The sequence below is a fragment of the Anarhichas minor genome, unplaced genomic scaffold (genome assembly GCF_050575085.1).
Source record: "Anarhichas minor isolate MPS153535 unplaced genomic scaffold, ASM5057508v1 ptg000058l, whole genome shotgun sequence".
In the NCBI taxonomy this organism is placed as follows: domain Eukaryota; kingdom Metazoa; phylum Chordata; class Actinopteri; order Perciformes; family Anarhichadidae; genus Anarhichas; species Anarhichas minor.
The window spans coordinates 5,433,674-5,447,336 of record NW_027466504.1 but is presented as its reverse complement, the minus strand read 5'-3'; the positions used below and the strand labels follow the sequence as shown (position 1 = coordinate 5,447,336).

Genomic DNA, 13,663 nt, shown 5'->3' with positions numbered 1-13,663 from the left:
TCCCAACTGAAGGTGACTGCTGGGTTCAGCAGTCATTCTGACTAGCTTACTAGCTAGCTAGTCGGATAGCACGCCGGCTAAAGCTAGTGACCTAGCATGCTATGAAACGAAGCGGGCTAACGCCAATTAGCTCAATGTATCAAACTTGCAATAATATTATAGGCGAAGCCAAACCATTCTTCTTAAACCATAGTCCCTTACTGGCAATTCCAAAAGGCTCTTTTAAAATATATATTTTTTTTCTGACAATGTTTCACCTTATGGATTCAATTGTGCACAATTTTGACTGTTTTCTTACTTTTAGACTTGTCTAAGTTAGGACTTCCGTTTAAACGTCAGGGGAAATTAGCCGCCAGGAACATCCCTACCTTCTCGCTGCTTTTGTCTCTGCAAGAGGAAACTTGGGTGAGGCTAAGTACTTAACTGTCACACCGTTTCCCAGGCTCCGGGAACATGGGACCCCTTTTTTTCTTTCGGCAACAGCATTAAGAAATAAAAGGATGTCTTGGACAAAGATGTACTTGTGGACAAGGTTTATATATAGCTGCCAGAGGAGAAGCAGGAGGTCTGCATTGTTCCAACTGTCCGCAGTGGAAACTTTACTAGCTAGTGGAAGACCAAGTGATAACCCACCGGCTAAGGCCAGGGATGATAAGGCAGCGAGTGTGAGAAAAAAAAAACACACACACACACACACACACACACACACACACACACACACACACACACACACACACACACACACACACACACACACACACACACACACACACACACACACACACACACACACACACACACACACACACACACACACACACACACACACACACACACACGGGAAATCAGTGGGGAGTGGTCGCACTCCCACCCAGCTGTTCACGGCACATCAGCAACAATAGAGCTGCAACTAACCCCGCTATTTAGTTTAGAGGAAGTGATTACTGTAACACACACAATGTTCTGTTCAAAACGTCTATTTATTTAGGACATTTTGACTTTGACACAGTACGAAATAGTAATTTGACAGAAAAAAAATGGTTCTATTCAAGATCAAGATCTATTGACCTCCAGAGCTTTCTGCCGCACCGCATGGCCTTCATCCGGAAATAGAGTTTGTTCAGTTGTAATAGAGACTGAAAGAGTACTTCTGAATAAAGACATGCTTAATTCATAAATACAATACATATAAGAATTAGTTCATTAATAATTAGACTACAGTCTGTTCCTTGAGCATTGTTTTTTTTTTTTTGCTGAGCCGAACTCACACCGAACAGTGACTTCTGTGTACAGTTACACCCCGTTAATAACAAAGAAATACTTTATATTTAATTTTCATATAAAACATATGGAATCCTATATGACAAATACTGGACTGGGCTTCACAGGAAACATGCCTATTTGTTTAAATACTGCTTTAAACACTTAATGGGGGATGCTCAAGAAAACTAATGCGTATGTTTTTGCTATAGAAAAGCTAAAAATGCTGCACACTCGCCTTATCTGTGCCATGTATGCCATGTTGGTGCGAGGACGGAGGGAGACAGATCGAGTTCAATGCTAAGCTGCTCCACTGTTGTCAGCTTTTGGCTAAAATGTAGATTTTACAGTTTTAGAATTCACGACTAATCTGTGTTACTAATGTTCGCTATTTGGGGAAAATATATAAACATGTTCTGGTCCGTTTTTCTCCAGAAGTGAGGCTGAGAGTGGGAGGACTAACGATGCCGTAATTAAAGCAGGCGCCAAGCTCCAACGCCACAGCAGCTGGCTGAGGAGTAACACCCAACGCTGTGCAGCTGGCCCTCTGTTTGTATCCGAGGGAGGAAAAACAGCATGCACATTTTGGATGTGGCACGATGACTGCCTATAGCAACACAAAATAACCGCATGTACTGTACATCTACAGTCACTATTCCACACTATGCATGCTCAAGTATAATAAACGCAAAGCTAGAACTCCTTGAAGCGCCATGTGACATGTAACAGGAGCTATCAAGCTATTTCAGTAGTGATGGAGGGCCAGTAGCGGGTTTGTATGAGTGTGTGTGTGTATTACGTGTTGTTCTATCAGTGTACATCTTGGCTCGCCTTAAATGGGAACCAGAGGATGTCAAACAGTCAAATACTGATGTTCATTGGGAGGGAGTTTTCCATTATGGCTCAGCGAGTTGTTGAGAGAAACCAGACGTAGTCCTGAGTGACGGGAGACACTTTTGAGCAACGATGTGTAAACACAATTTTTTTTTTTTTAATTCACCAAAAATGTATATTTATGAGCAAATATTACTGGATATTTATAGAAGCACGGTGTACTGTTAACACCGTCCAGGTGCTCTGACCGACTGCGCGACTCCAGGGCAGGAAACCAGAAGAGGCCGGAGGGAAAAAGTACAGTCACAACCATAGTGAGTACCAGGCTGGGCTTGATGACTTGGCCAGACCGGCTAGGGCTAGTACTTTTTCAGGCCGGGGGGGGGCATGGTGGAAAGAAAACAAAGGCCTTAACTGGGAAATATTCACCCACCGCCTGTACCTCGTGGAGCAGAGACAATAAGCACTCTCCATCAAAGGCTTAGGGTTAAATAAACAGCGGCCCAGCGGGGGAATGTGTGGCCGAGAGCGTATGGGAAAAAGATAAAGGGAGCTGAGTGAGCGTCAAGGTCTCTGCCGAGGATAAAAGAGAGTAAGGAGAGAGAAGGAGTGCGATTAATAAACCCGATGCAAATAATCTAGAGAATAAGGAGAGACTACAGCCTGTGAAAGGCTTGCTAATAAAGACAAAATGTTTGTTTTGCTCGAGTACATCACAGCATGTCCGACGTGACACTCATCATATGCCCTTCAGATATTGGAGCATTTCTTTGTAAATGTAAAAGTCAAACAGCAAAGGTAACGGTCGTGTTATTTACTGTAAACCAAAGCAGCTTGCTCTGGTGTTTACTCACTGAAAACATGTCTCCAGTCGCCAACTGTCAGCATTATACACATAAGCTGGCGCATATGGAATTGGTAACATAGATGAGGCGCTTCAGGGCCAAACTTATCTTAAAACAATAGTGCGACATTTTGGGAAATGCGCTTAGTTGCTTTCTTGCCTCAAGTTAGATGAGAGGATTGACACCACTCTCGTGCCTGAAGACTATATATAAAGCGACACTTGGCAGCTGGTTAGCTTAGCTTAGCATGAAGACTGGAAGCAGAGGGGAACAGCTAGCAGATCCCTGTCCAACAAAGCATCTTTAAAGATCACTAATTTACATGCTATATCTTGTTTGTTTGATTATTTATGTACGTGGACAGGCTTTTATTCATTGTTCATACTTATAACTACGAAAAGTAATGCACTATAATTTGGATATAACCAGGCGGCAACCTCTGATTCTGAAAAGTGAAGTCAAAGTGGAAGTGCCTTAAACTTGCATTCTTTCTAATGACCAACAAGTCTGATTGTATAGAAGTCTATGAGAAAATTACTCTACTTCTCACTTGATTTATTACCTCAGTAAACATTGTAAACATGAGTTTATGGTCTCAATCTCTAGTTTCAAGTCTTCTTCAATACAGCATGATGTTCATTTCGTAAATTATGGTCTATTTAGAGTCAAACAGACCATAAAGCAGTGAGGCTACCGTAGTGATTGACAGGTCGCTACCATGGCGTTGTCCAGTCTGGGAGCTGTCCATGAAAGTTAATTGTAAGCTCTTTGTCTGTCTTATTTAGCTCCACCCTCTCGTGTCACTTCTGGTTCCAAATAACAAGATGGCGACGGCCAAAATGCCAAACTCGAGGCTTCGAAATAACTGTCCACAAATCAACGGGTGACGCCACGCTGTCTACTTCGACTTCTTCTAGACAGTCTATGTATATAACCCACGTTATTGTGAGACTTGCAGGGCTGCCTCTAAAAAGTCAGGTGACGTAGTTCATAGAGCGACAGAATACGCGTAGGGAGGTAAAAGATCCCTCAAACACAATACTGTCATTTCTGAATTAACTGCATTAAAAGTGAAGTACTGCCGCTGAACCCGGAATATCGTCCGAAACAAATCAGTGAAAATCCAGTCTGCAAAGCGATCCATTGCATTTACCCAATCTGTGACCCACTAATCATTTTATGAATCCCTTTTTTCTGAACAGAATCCTGCAGCAGCTCGTTGGTGTAATGTGGAGCAGAGCAGGGAGGACACAGATCTCCAGAACGGGCCGGCTTTTACTCAACAAGATTGGCTTCTTTGGAGATAAAAAAAAGAAAAGCACTTCTGCGTGTCTCCCCATCAGACTTTGGGAGAAAACACAGCAGGATGGAGAGAAAAGCACACGCATCACAAACACAGCGAAAGGTGTAAAACTGGCATCATCACGACAGATCGCACGGAAGTGAAGTGGATGTGGATCACAGATAGAAACATAAGTGGACGGGAGGCCTGCTGTTGCTAAGCGGACTCTTTGAAACACACACACTTAGGGTTTACGGGATGAAAGTGAGCCAAATTCCTCTGATAAACAGCGCTGACGCACAGCTTGAGCACTGCACATAAACTGTGCACAGGATTCCTGGTATAAATACTGACAGAAAAACATAAAAAGTCGATCCAAACCCAGACTACAAAGTTGTTCTTAGAGAGGATCGTGGCTCTGGTTCAGAGCATCCTAGTCGTAACAGAATCCACATTTGGGAAACCTCGACCAGAGAGTTTGATAAAGACATAAGAACACAAACAGCTTCAAAATTTCCGACCACATGATTATGTAAACAGAACCTATTTCAAATGGCTCACAGAGGAGTTAAAAAACACTCGTCACTGTGATGCGATACTGCAAAACTACGGTCTGAACTCAAGGCCACAACACAAGGTTGACAGCAGAAGGCCATTACAATATTTCTGTAGCTTTTGTACAGCCCTGCCTCTCCCATTATTCATCACAACATGCGGTCTAATAATGCTTACAATTACTTATTGATCAAAGAACATAAATATGCACTAAAGTGCTACATTAACTTCTGTCTGTCACCGTGATTTGATTTTCCAACGTGGCTCCTGATGACGCAGGACGACAATCGCCAACACTGTCCAATCAACGAGCTACCTGTATCTGTATGACTTCATGTTCGCACCTCTTAGCTTGTTAGTAAAAAGTCGGTGTGAGCAGGAACCGGACCAGAACTAAGATGCAACGATGTATCGGTAGGGCTACCTTGTGATTGGCAGGTCGCTAGCCTACCTGAGACGTATACAGCGATTGTAAAGCGCTCCAACGCCGTCCAGATATGGTTATTTCAGTTCACTGGTTGCAAAAAAGTCAAGATGGCGATGGCCATATCTCCAAACTCAAGCCTTCATAACGGCAGTCCGCAGCCAACGTGTGACGTCACGGTGACTACGTCCACTTCTTAATACACTCTACGGAAAGATTCTATATATCGCCTCGCTGACAGCGTCGCAATATATTGAATCGTGAGCCCTTTATCGTGAAATGTATCATATCGCCGGATTCTTGCTAATACACAGCCTTATGTGAGACAAGAAGCAATAAGTTGTACGCATAGGAACAAAGAGAAAGACTCGTCGACATTCTTTGTGTAACGCAAAGAAGAACCAATGAACATTTGATCCGATAATACCTTAAATAGACTCAACAAACTCCGAACGCGTCCATCCTCAACCGCAGTGAACAACCTAGCAGCCTGAGACACGGAGACCTCCTTCAGGTGCGTCTCTCAACCAACATTCCTGACGGCCTTATGCCTTGTTGCCCCCCCCCCCCCCATGATACACCATGCTACATATTTTTATGGCAACAGCACGCAGTGAGAATCAAATAAAACACTAGTTCAGCCCTATTAAACGTCTGACTTTAATGAGCCTTCTTAATTACTATGGCTAATGCAACAATGTCTGGAGGGGATTACTACCTCATGCACTGAAAGGAAAGGATCCCAAATAAATGTCTCTGATAACAAATGAAATGTGACCTCAACAACGTGTGGGACACGACTGCAACACAAGCAGACACAATGACTTGATGCCTCCGTCGCATCGCTTCCATTGTGCTACTGTATGTCAATTCTCATGGGGACTGGACCCCCCCCGACCCTACTGTTGTCCCCTCAGGGAATCTCATGAATGAGTCCTTGGCATGGGTTGGTGGGGATGGGTGGCCCCCCCTCTGGATTTTCCCATCCTGGATAATTATAGCTCTCTTGGAGTGAACCAAGGGTTGGCCTGCTCCACGTCGAAACACTCCCACCCTTATCTGGGCTCGATGGGAGCTGTCGGCCGTGTCTTTAAAGTCCCTGTCTTACGTTATGTGTTACCGAGTCATGTTATGTGTTACTGAGTGTACATTAATAAGAAATAAAATGAACTTTTTGATTTTAGCAAATGGCTGCAATGAAACAAAGAGTGAAAAATTTAAAGGGGTCTGAATACTTTCCGTACCCACTGTATGTGACTGAGTGCGTCATCTCCCCTGAGAGACCCCCGCTATAAACTCTGCCGTCTGGTTCAGTGAGTGACTGCTTATTTTTCCTGGTAAGATCAACAGCTCAGGCCAGCTGGATAATGTGGGGAGGGGTGGGGTATGGGGGGGTGGCTCTCCACATCGGCAACATGATCGGGTCCACACCTCTGCTCACACTCTACAGACTCGTCTGTTGTGGGGCACGGCGACCTGACTCAGAACCTGGGAGATACGGCTCAGAACAGAAAACAGCAGATGTACCAAGAAAGAAAACAAAGACTCATGCAAACAGGAGGTACGAGGATACTGTTCTGCCATCAGTTATTCGTTGCCATGTGTGGGATGCTTTAAAGGGACGAACTGGAGGGAAAAGGCAAACATCTGCTCCGATAAAACATGCGACGCGAGGTTGTTCTTACCGAGGGCACTCTGCAGCTACCTAATTTGGGAAAAAGGTGAGGGATTAATCACAGCGTGACCTCGGTTCTGTCCCGTTCTGGAAACGCCAACAGCCAAATCGACGTCTCTGAAAATGGCAAAATGTCAGACATCAGGTTCGTCTGAGGCGAAGCGGACATCTAACAGAACCCCAAAGCCATTTGGGGGAAGTCAGAGAGCAACCTGACTACAGAAAGAGCCGAAACCGAGACACGTTGTACGTTTGTTCAATTTGAGAGTTACGGAAGAAGAGGGGAAAGCTCTGCAAGCTCGATCGCTCGCTAACTTTTCAGTCGAAAAACCAAAAAAAGAGGACACAAGGTTTCTCGAAAGATGATTTGCACCATCAACTCTCATCTCACAGTCTGGCAAACCATTCCTCATTTGAGCAGTTCAAACCCTCCAGTTCCCTCAAAGATCTGCCCCATCAGGGGCGGCTTGCGATCGGTCAAAATTACCTAAAGTTGAACTCAAATTTGCGCCCCTGCTTGCGAATCAACCGATTGAGCAGTGCTATTGATATGAATGAATTTGGCATTTTTTAAATGTCCTTTTCCCCAAGTCCAGAGTTCCCACAACCTCCGCTCCATGGAATGCATTTTGCAGTCTCCCCAATATATTCAGATGATGAAAAAAAAAAAAAAAGAAAATTTAAAAAAAAAGGACCAAGATGGCTGCTGCTGCTGCAAAAAAAAAAGCTGGTCATGATAACTACCCATTTATGTGACCTAATCATTTTTGCGTGACATTTTTTTGGAGCGAGCTCACGTGTGCAGCCGTCTTGGTGACAGGCTGGAACAAGCAAACATTCCATCGTGAAACCGGAGGCTTTATTGTTTACTGTGTGGTTTCCTTTGACTGGCGGATTGCAACGTTCATTACATTCTTACACGGTTATCGCCACAGAGGTGCTGCTTTAAGATGACAGCATTTTGCTGCAGCTCGTCAATCCATCATACACGTTTGACGCATTTCCTCTCGCTCTTTATTTGGGTTTTCCATCAGCAAGAAATTGTGGGTGGTACTTTATTTTGGGAGGGTCGAGGTTCCAAGCGAGCTGAGCTGATACTGGAAGGTGAAACTTAAAACACTGCAGACCACAGATTGGTCGGGGAGATTAGTCACTAAATTCGTCACCAGCGCGACAAGGGACGTCCCGCACAAACCTGCCATTTAAATTGCAGAGCTATAGTCAATAGCGGCCGCAATTTTCTTGTTCACCCGACACATTTTTAAAAAATGGGAGCCCGCAAAACTATTAACGAAGTGCTGACGACGTTGATAAAAAGGAATCAAGACTTAAAGAGAACATAAGTGTCATTTCAACTGTCAATACAGAATTATTAGATGTATAACCGCCGCTGTAGGTTATATAATAAGGAAAAATATGTTGTACTTCTGACTTCTCGTTCCCTGCTGGTGGCAGCTCTCAGCTCTTTTCCAGCATCTATTTTTTTTCCCTTTTGAAATTCTAATTCTGTGTTATGACAGGATGGAAGAGGGCAGAGGAAGGTGGGGAGGAGGGAGAAAACCAAAATAGCATCATCTGATCTTTCTTTCATAAACCTTTCCACTCCTGCAGCAACGGTCTGGAGCGGACTTTTGGCAGAGGAAGAAACACAGAAAAAAAATCAAGCTGTCAGATGAAGTATTTAGTCACAGTCTTGAACTTCTCCTCATAAAACTCGAGCCGAAACAAAAAGACAAGAAACTGGAGAAAAACACAGAGCTAAGTGAAGACTTGATATGAAGAATAAAGCCATTTTCACGTTGCTCGCATCCTGCATTTCATCCTCGACGCAGCATCATGTCTGGCATCACATATTTACACTGCGACTGCCAAATGCTATAAATACACGCGCCCTGGATGCTCAATTACATTATTCAGTTTGGGAATTCACCAGCACCAGTCATGTGACTGAAGGCTAAATATAGTTTGCAGGCCGGCTGCAGTAACATCTTCCCATGTTTACGAGGAAAGGTACATTTGGAACCACACTGCTCCGTCCGCTAATGACAAAGACCGCTCAAACCAACACTTTTCCTGCTCTGCGTTATGATTAGTGGCGGCTCGGTGTGGTCTGGGGCCACGGTAGCCCGAGCTAATGAGCCAGGAGACATGATGAAAAAGGAAGTTTGAAGACCGAACCCCCAATCTATTACGCAACAAGAGGCGTGTGTAATCAAAAACAGAGTGGCCGTAATCAAATGAAAACCAGGTCGGACAGCGTTTACCGCAATCAGAGAGCAGGAGGCTGTGGAAAGCCATCGTTAGCATGAGCCGAGGCACAGAGCGACACACGCTCAGCAATAAGAGCTGGCCCGAGAAGAGTTGGCATCCCATTTGAGTCATTGGGGTTAATCCTGGAAAGTCTCCTGAAGTCGTGATGGGATCTCAGTCAGCAAGCCAGATTCAGTTACCCTTAGAGATCACACAGCTCAAATCACACCTACAGTTTGTTTTCTCTGGGCCGCGACCACAGCGGAAACAAAGTTCACTTTGTTATATTTTTGACTGGTGTATTTAGGTTCAGACTGCACAAACACAAGCAAACCAAAGCCTGCTGTAAACACAACTAGCAAGGACTTCCGAGTGGTGGAGGAAGACCTTAAATCAACCTCATTAGGGTCCCTGCAACTTATCAGGTGGAGCTTGATGCACGGGTTCGTCCCAAATGTATTTTCTCACAGGTTTACTTCAGGTACGTAGATTCTAGACGGCGGCTTGCATTCAGCACTTGAGCAGTTTGTTAAAAAAAGACTTCTCAAGCACAAACTTCGACATTCCATCTTTACATTTCGGAGCCCGTGACTGGTTTGTGGATACAGCAGACCGCCCTTCACACGTCAGGAACTACACCTCCGTCCTCTTTCAGAACAAAGACCTGCAGCTCGGTGCTGATATTTGGTTTGTCCAGCCGGCGCGGCGTCCACCCGTTACAACAAACCCAAAGACAAGAAGCACTCCAGAGCTCTCTCAACGCGTTACGACGTGAGCATTCCCCGCATGCTGGAAAGAGTTTCCGACCGCAGCTCAACTCAGCTGTGACGGACAAGTAACGTAGTGGCTTCACTCCATCACCAACTACGTCTGTTCATCGGGCCGGTGTTAAAGTGTTGGGGTTCAGGCTTTTTTTTTTTTTTTCATGCTGAAGGACTTTTACTTATGAGTGTATCTCTAGAAAACACTAAATATAAAGTGATGCTTTTGTGCGATTCTTTGTGGAGAAACGCAGTACTACAGATCTGTCGATTATATCAACTAAATGTTTCGTCGACAAAATGGCATGAGTGTTAGTCAAGTAAAAATGTCTTTGGTTGAGGACGGCCTGTTTTCTTGTGATGGCCGTTAGCAGGTAGTTTACAGTTAAGCATAAGGTCCCATATTGTAAATAGTATTTTCATGTCTTTTTAGAGTAAAGTATCAAAACGCTCAGTCCATGGAGAAATACACACATCTCTTATTCAGTAACTGTGCTCTTAAAAGAGCCGTCAGGTTTCAGTACGGTAGTGATGTCACAACTATAGAATATATATATATATATATATATATATATATTCTAAATGTGTCCACTTCAGTGCATTGTGAATGACATCAGCTGACAGGAAATGAAGAGGAACCCAAGCTGTTGCCTAGCAGCTCAATTCCACGCTTAAACGGAGTGTTTCAGACGGAGGGCGAGTACAGGTGCAATCACACAGACGGAAGGAGAACGTTAAAGCATGCAAACATCTTCTAGGAGAAACCCACAACTTAAATATGAAGCTGGAAACGAGCGTAAACTGTCTCCTTTAACTGGCTTCATCTGAAGGTGAACCGTGTACTACAAGCTGACTTCGTATCAGGAGTCCTGCGGGAGAACAGGACCGAGGCTGGGGAGCAAACATCCTCAGGCTTGGGAGGCCTTAATGTATAGTGCAGGCTAATGTATGTTTAAGCTGCATCGTCACACGCGGTTGTGCCGTCTCATCGTACAGGTACATCGGAGTGATGCTGCTCAATTAAAAACTGATCCGAGTGGCCGAGTAACGAACTGAAAAAGTTTAGTAGCGAACAGATAATCCGGCCGAAAGTGAGCATGTGAAACTCACCGAAAAAGCAAATAATGGTGAAGTCTTGGACGGCCAATGTTTGCCGTCATAATGAGACTCGAGCTGGAGGACGACTTTTTGCGTTTTCGCTTTAGTTGTTGTTCAAACAATAACCGGAGTCGGAGAAAAATTATAATTGGCTCAACGGCACACAATGAGCTTTAATCACCGTGCACAGGCCACATGAGTGCATTTCAAAACCAGCTCAACGGATTAGAGATTATTTTCCATATGAATAAGTGACAGTGTCAGAGAAAGACCCAGACGAATGGGATTACGAGCGGACATTTAACTGGAACAACTGCACTGGGAGACTTAATTGAAGCGGAGTCGGGGGTCCCGACGCCTTAGGGACACCTGATGCAGTTCATGAATCTGCCTTAAAACTAAAACGATGTACGTTTGATGCATGAACTTATCGATAGCAACTTTAGCTGCTGAGCTCTATTATTCAGTGGGAGTTTGTTTATAATCTTCAAATCATAAATGCTTAAGTTATATTTGCTGAAACTCTGGAGAGGGACAAACAAACAATGGGAAAGTATTTCTAATAAAAAATTTAAAACGTTCTGCGTATTTATTATGTAATATTTATTATTTTATTAAAAGGGTGTTTTTAAGTACACAGAAACATGTTTTTGTGCCATTTCTGCTTTCTAAATCTACATAGTATTCCTTTAAACCCAAACCACCACCACAAAAAAAAATATCACAACTTTCTGTCCCACGGAGACCAGTTTCATTTTTTTTTTTTCTCTCTCTCTGCACGCTCCACATGTATGGCGTGTCGCTGAAGCCTGCAAACTCCCAGAGGCCGTAACAGCATACGATGATAACGCAGCCGATGTTAAACTTATTGATCAATCCTTGAACATTTGTCCACAGTCCTCTTTCTCTTCCCACACCTTCGATTAACAAGGAGGAGGAGGGCATATATATAAATCTGTGCATATTGCACATTTAAGGTTTTAATCGATACTCCCAGAGTGGCACTCCTTGTTCAAACACATGCACGACTGCACGTCGAGGCTGTTTACATTCGTGATGGCCGTAAACACAGGAGCCTGCAGCCACGTGATGAGAGTTGCAGTGGACGGGGGGGAAAGTTTCGGTCGGCATGTTTTCCATGTAGAGATCAAACTCATGAGATGATCCGGGAATAGAACTCTAAAAGAGGCCTGACGCTTTTCATATGGTGCCTCGTAGGATCGGGGTCGGACAGAATGGTCTGTAACGCAGGATGAAAGCAGTCCACAGAGACTTCATTGAGCTCATGTATGCATCATGAGGGGTGCCAACACACTGCAAACCGCCTCGTATATGACCAACGCGCCCATTCACAGGCTGGCTCCGTCTGTTAGAAGTCTGCTGGAGAGACACGGAAAAAAAAACACTCACAAGACACCAAAAGCGTGCTGCTTTGTGTGAGAGACGGGCTATTAATAGGCTTGCTCCAATGAGGGAGACGGCTCTTCCCCCTCATGTTTGGGATCAGCTCCTCACAAGGGTGAGAGGGAGGAAGGAAGAGGGGGAGGGGGCGTGCTCTCTATTGACACTGAAAGTGACACAAAGTGCTTGAACTTCTAATTGTAACGGTTACACTTCCCGCCGTCGTTTAGAGACACTATAGGTACCAAGTTACAGCAGGGTTGGCGCAGAAACAGCGAGGAGTCCAAACGCACCAGTACAGCCATAAATCATTCAGCAACCAGCGCAGACACTCCTTAGGAGGCCCGGCACACCTATTTCCACACAGAGCAAAGCAAAGTGGCTTTATCTAGTGAATATTTGAATGTTGCTTGTGATCTCATGATGATGCAAATGGAATGTTTGTGAGTTTACGATCTCAATTGGTGAACAGTAAATGGACTGTAGCCTACTTGTACGGCGCTTTTCTAGTTTTCCGACTTAGAAAAGTTAGTTTTTTTTAGTCTAGTTGTTCAGCGCTTTAACACTACATGTCATCATTCACCCAATGATGACAGGGGGCTACCATGCAAGGTGGCAGCAGCCCATCAGGACCATCTACTCATTCATACACTGCACAAGCAATTTGGGGTTAAGTGTCTTGCCCAAGGACACATCGACATGGGCCGGGGATCGAACCGCAGAACATCTGACACCAATTGAAATCGGTGTTACTCATAACACTGTCTACTACTAAATACTGCCGGGCAGCTCAGTCATGAATGGGAAGAAAATGACATGAGGGTGTCAAACATCAGCTGTATGCAGCAGAAACACAGACATCAAGCAAGCGGCATCTCCCGTGATGCAACGGGCGAAACACAAAAAAACAAACACTTCTTCTGGTGATCACCACAAGGCAAGAAACCACAAACATAAGCAAACTTCTATTGCACATTTAAAGCGGTACACGGCTCGTGCTTCACCAACAACAGCTGATTTAACTTAGAGGAGTTTGGTGTCACAAGCAGAATCACACCAGACTATAAAAAGGTGGGGTTGTTCCTCTGCAAAAGGTAAACTGCCGAGTTACAGATTGACTCATCGAAAATACCCAGAGTGTCCCGTACTGCAGCGGTGAAAGGCTACACACACCTTTACATTCATACAGAACAGGCGGAGGACACGAGAGAGAGAAAAACACGTCACTGCGCGTGTAGAGTAACCATCAACACACAGAGCTAGCATGTGTCTTTATTG

At 44.4% G+C, this 13,663-nt stretch overlaps 1 protein-coding gene across 4 annotated transcripts in view; it reads right to left on the bottom strand.

The window, feature by feature from the left end:
* inpp5a (inositol polyphosphate-5-phosphatase A) overlaps positions 1–13,663 on the bottom strand; it is a 134,358-nt gene that overhangs the window by 119,791 nt on the left and 904 nt on the right. Inside the window, exon 2 of one of the 4 annotated variants that reach the window (XM_076076601.1) lies at positions 6,886–6,992. The exons of the other annotated variants lie outside the window; for them this stretch is intronic. The gene's annotated coding sequence lies outside the window, so the exon portion shown is untranslated. The remainder of the gene's footprint in view (positions 1–6,885; positions 6,993–13,663) is intronic. 4 annotated transcript variants of the gene reach the window in all.